This window comes from Leptodactylus fuscus, chromosome 10, assembly GCF_031893055.1.
Source record: "Leptodactylus fuscus isolate aLepFus1 chromosome 10, aLepFus1.hap2, whole genome shotgun sequence".
NCBI lineage: Eukaryota > Metazoa > Chordata > Amphibia > Anura > Leptodactylidae > Leptodactylus > Leptodactylus fuscus.
Window position 1 is genome coordinate 71,280,606 of NC_134274.1, and position 5,307 is coordinate 71,285,912.

Below are 5,307 nucleotides of genomic sequence, written 5' to 3' on the forward strand. Positions count from 1 at the left end.
GTCAGGTTGGCGTTTACTGGCGCACGATAGTGACGTCAGTGTTTGAGGCGGCCATCTTTACTTCGGGCAAGTTCCAGAACATAGACTGATAAATAGTATTCCCTGCTGTGAAGGGAAGAAAGAGATGTGACCTGCAGGGGGCAGAGTAATATACACATAGCCCTCCAACAAACTCAAGAGGCAGCTCCAGGGGCACAGTCTGTGTTACAGACCCAAAATAATGGGGTCAAACGTGTAGAAGCTCATACATGACCTCAGAGTCTCCTTATTCTAGACATAAGTACAAGGTATAGACCCTGCTGTGCCTGTGAGGCGGCCATAATGCCATCAGACTCTACACCAGAGTCCCCCAGTAACAAGACCCCAGACCATCAGTTTCCACTTTGGTCTATATGGAGAGGTCCCCAACTTTTTAGACCTCAGACCAGTGTCTCACTGTATAGACCCTAGAGCAGACCTGGGCAACGTACGGCCCGTGGGCCACATCCGGCCCTCTGACTGGTTCTGTCCGGCCCGCATAGCTTGTGGGATAAAAGTAGATGCTGAATGGGAAGTCCGCTAAAGGACCTGTGATGACGTCATCACAGGTCCTTTAGCTCACTGGGATAGGCTAACACTCGTTAGTGGGCGGAGCCACACAGGACAGTGTAGTTGCTGTTACACAGAAAGAGTAAGCTGCCGGGGATGGAGACTGAATAAAGATAAGGAGAGAAGAGACAGTAGGTGTGAGTAAGAGGAGGGAACTGGGGGCAGTTAAACTGAAGGCAGATTGAGAGGTGACATTAAACTGGGGGGCAAATGGAGGAGCATATTAAACCATGGGGGGATAGCTGGAGGGGGACATATCTGCCTCTATTTTCCCCCAATTTAATGTCCCCCTCCAATTACCCCCACTGTTTAAAGTCCCCCCTCAAGCTTCCCCAGTTTAATGTCCCCTCTAGTTTCTACTAGTTTAAACTGGGACACCAGTAGAGGGACTTAATACTGTGGGACATTTGAAGAGAAACGTTACAATGTGGGGGTGTATAATATTAGGGTGACTAGGAGGTCATAGTTTGTGGGGTCACATGGAAAAATAATTGAGAATGGGCGGAGTCAACATAGAAGTGGGTGGAGCTAAATTTGTCGTGGCACGCATAGCCCTCTAGAACAGTTTCAATTTCTCATGCGGCCCCATGGGAAAAATTAATTGCCCACCCCTGCCCTAGAGCATGAGCCCCCCTTTATGGATACAGACCTCAGAGCAAGCTACGAGAGGAATGGGAAATATAAAGGAAGTTCTTGTACTTCTACTTTCTGCTCAATCCACTTCTGGCTCCAAATAACTGCATCAAAATCTGCAACACACAAAAAACAGTTTTTCTGCAACCTGAGGCCCCACATTGAGGAAACAGTTTTTTTTTCTGCAGACTTTGCTGCAGTTTTTTGAGCCAAAGTCAAGAATGGCTTCAAAAGGAATGGGAAATATATAGGAAGTTCTTACACTTCTACCTTCTTCTAAATCCACTTCTGGCTTTGGCTCAAAAAACCGCAACAAAATAAGTTGCGTTTCCTCAACGTGGGGCCTCAGCCTTCGCTTTAGGGCAGGGGTGAACCTAGCCTCTTTGCTGCCTGAGACGGACTATAGAAAGTACTGGGCAGCTGGAAAAGAGTTCAGAATGAGGTAGAATTGAAGAAAAAGTGCATTTGTGTAACATTCTTATGGGTTTTGTTTTTACGGTGTTCACTGTGCAGCCAAAATAACATGTAACCTGTATTCTATGTTTCAATGTGATTCTGGAGATCCCAAATTTATATGGCTTTATTTACATTTTAATCTTTTAACAAAGATCTAAAACTTTGCAGAATTTTTTTTTTCTTAAAATCACCATATTCTGACACCTGGGGTGGGGACGGGGGGTTCAGCCGGTAACGGGCCCTATTTACTTACCAATCCTGGCAGGGGCCGGAATCGGCAAGTGTCGCGGCGGGCTCCACAAGCACTTTCTTTATACTCTGGGGTCTTTTCAGACCCTCGAGTATAATGATCGGAGACCCCAAAGAGGTGAGCGAACATAACAAACACTGTTACTTACCTCTCCACGATCCGTACAGGCATCGGGCCTAGTTGTCTGACGAACCTGACGTCACATGACCAGGACCTGCGTCCCGGTTCATGTGACGTCCGTACGTCATTAAAGATTGCTGACAATCCAGAGTATAATAATTGTTCGTGAGTGTCCACAGTGGGGCATAATACTGTCTGCAGGGGCTACTATGGCGCATAATACTGTGTGCAGGGGCCACTATGGGGCATAATACTGTGTGCAGAGGCAACTATAGGGCATAATACCATGTGCAGGGGGCACTATGGGGCATAATACCGTGTGCAGGGGCCACAATGGGGCATAATACCGTGTGCAGGGGCCACTATGGGGCATAATACCGTGTGCAGGGGCCACAATAGGGCATAATACCGTGTTCAGGGGCCACTATGGGGCATAATACCGTGTGCAGGGGCCACAATAGGGCATAATACCGTGTGCAGGGGCCACTATGGGGCATAATACCATGTGCAGGGGCCACTATGGGGCATAATACCGTGTGCAGGGGCCACAATAGGGCATAATACCGTGTGCAGGGGCCACAATAGGGCATAATACCGTGTGCAGGGGCCACTATGGGGCATAATACTATGTGCAGGGGGCACTATGGGTCATAATACTGTGTTCAAGGACCACTATGGGGCATAATACTGTGTACAGGGGCCACTATGGGACATAATACTGTGTACAGGGGCCACTATGGGACATAATACTGTGTGCAGGGGCCGCTATGGGGCATAATACCGTGTGCAGGGGCCACTATGGGGCATAATACTATGTGCAGGGGGCACTATGGGTCATAATACTATGTGCAGGGGGCACTATGGGTCATAATACTGTGTGCAAGGACCACTATGGGGCATAATACTGTGTACAGGGCCACTATGGGACATAATACTGTGTACAGGGGCCACTATGGGACATAATACTGTGTGCAGGGGCCGCTATGGGGCATAATACTGTGTACTGGGGCCACTATGGGGCATAATAGAGCGTGCAGGAATGTGGCGGGGGTCGGTCGGTTAAAGAGGACCTTTCACCTCTTACCAGTTGGTGTGTTACACAAAGTTACGCTGTGTCCTACAATATGAAATGGGACTCCGATAGGTAAAGACAACACTAAAGTTAATGGGGCAGATTTATTAGGCTTGGTACACCAGTTTTCTGTCATACAAGGAGTGAAGAAGTCCCCAAATTTTTGTATAAAATGGGTTTTATTACAAAACACTGTCATTTTTTTTTTTTTTTTTTGGGGGGGGGGGTTTGCTTGCCTCCTTTGCCACTTTACTGGAAAGGAGTGTAGTGTGGGCATTTGGAAATTTTGTGACTAGTCAGAAAAAAATGGGCAAATGTTTAAGAGAGTTGTCCACATTCAGACCAATATCGAGAGACAAATGTTATTGTTTGTATAGTAAAAAAATTACACAGTTTTCCAATGTATTTTCTGCATCAATTCCTCTTGACTTTCTAGAGCTCTGCTTACTGTCATTCATTCTGCTTACTCCAAATGGATAAAAACCAGTCCATGGTCATGTGATGTACGGTCCATGGTCATGTGATGTACGGTCCATGGTCATGTGATGTACGGTCTATGGTCATGCGATGTATGGTCTAGGGTCATGTGGTGTACGGTCCATGGTCATGTGATGTACGGTCCATGGTCATGTGATGTATGGTCTATGGTCATGTGATGTATGATCTATGGTCATGCGATGTATGGTCTATGGTCATGCGATGTATGGTCTATGGTCATGCGATGTATGGTCTATGGTCATGTGGTGTACGGTCCATGGTCATGTGATGTACAGTCTATGGTCATGTGGTGTACGGTTTATGGTCATGTGGTGTACGGTCCATGGTCATGTGGTATACGGTCCATGGTCATGTGGTATACGGTCCATGGTCATGTGGTGTACGGTCTATGGTCATTTGATGTACGGTCCATGGTCATGTGGTGTACGGTCCATGGTCATGTGATGTATGGTCTATGGTCATGTGATGTATGATCTATGGTCATGCGATGTATGGTCTATGGTCATGCGATGTATGGTCTATGGTCATGCGATGTATGGTCTATGGTCATGTGGTGTACGGTCCATGGTCATGTGATGTACAGTCTATGGTCATGTGGTGTACGGTTTATGGTCATGTGGTGTACGGTCCATGGTCATGTGGTATACGGTCCATGGTCATGTGGTATACGGTCCATGGTCATGTGGTGTACGGTCTATGGTCATTTGATGTACGGTCCATGGTCATGTGGTGTACGGTCCATGGTCATGTGATGTACAGTCCATGGTCATGCGATGTATAGTCCATGGTCATGTGATGTATGGTCCATGGTCATGTGATGTATGGTCTATGGTCATGTGGTGTACGGTCCATGGTCATGTGATGTACGGTCCATGGTCATGTGATGTACGGTCTATGGTCATGCGATGTATGGTCTATGGTCATGTGGTGTACGGTCCATGGTCATGTGATGTACAGTCTATGGTCATGTGGTGTACGGTTTATGGTCATGTGGTGTACGGTCCATGGTCATGTGGTATACGGTCCATGGTCATGTGGTATACGGTCCATGGTCATATGGTGTACAGTCTATGGTCAGTCTATGGTCATGTGGTGTACGGTCCATGGTCATGTGGTATACGGTCCATGGTCATATGGTGTACGGTCCATGGTCATGTGATGTACAGTCCATGGTCATGCGATGTATAGTCCATGGTCATGTGATGTATGGTCCATGGTCATGTGATGGACACACAGGTGCACAGTTGTGCATAAATCCAGGAGTTCATTATAACATGTGGAGGCTACTTATGAGGCATTATACTGGGGGGGGACATTAGTACCTCTCCCCCCCACACAGTATAATGCTCCTTAATACCACCCTGTTAGGGTCCAGCACACAGTGTAATGCCACATTAGTACCTCTTTAATGCCTCCCACACATTATAAATTTCCATAGTGCCCCTCCAAATTATGATTGCAGTGCACTACACACAGTATATGCCCCATTGGTGTCCTCAAACCTTATAAAACGGTATAGTATCCTCTCATTAGTTAGTGACATTGATCCCTCTACTCCATTTCAGTAAACGTAGGGGTAACCAAAGATCATGATAAATTGGCTACATATCAAGGGATTGTACAGGAATTTTTTTTTCACTATTCTCTTAGGCCAAGGTGAAAAAAAACAACAACAAAAACAAAAACATAC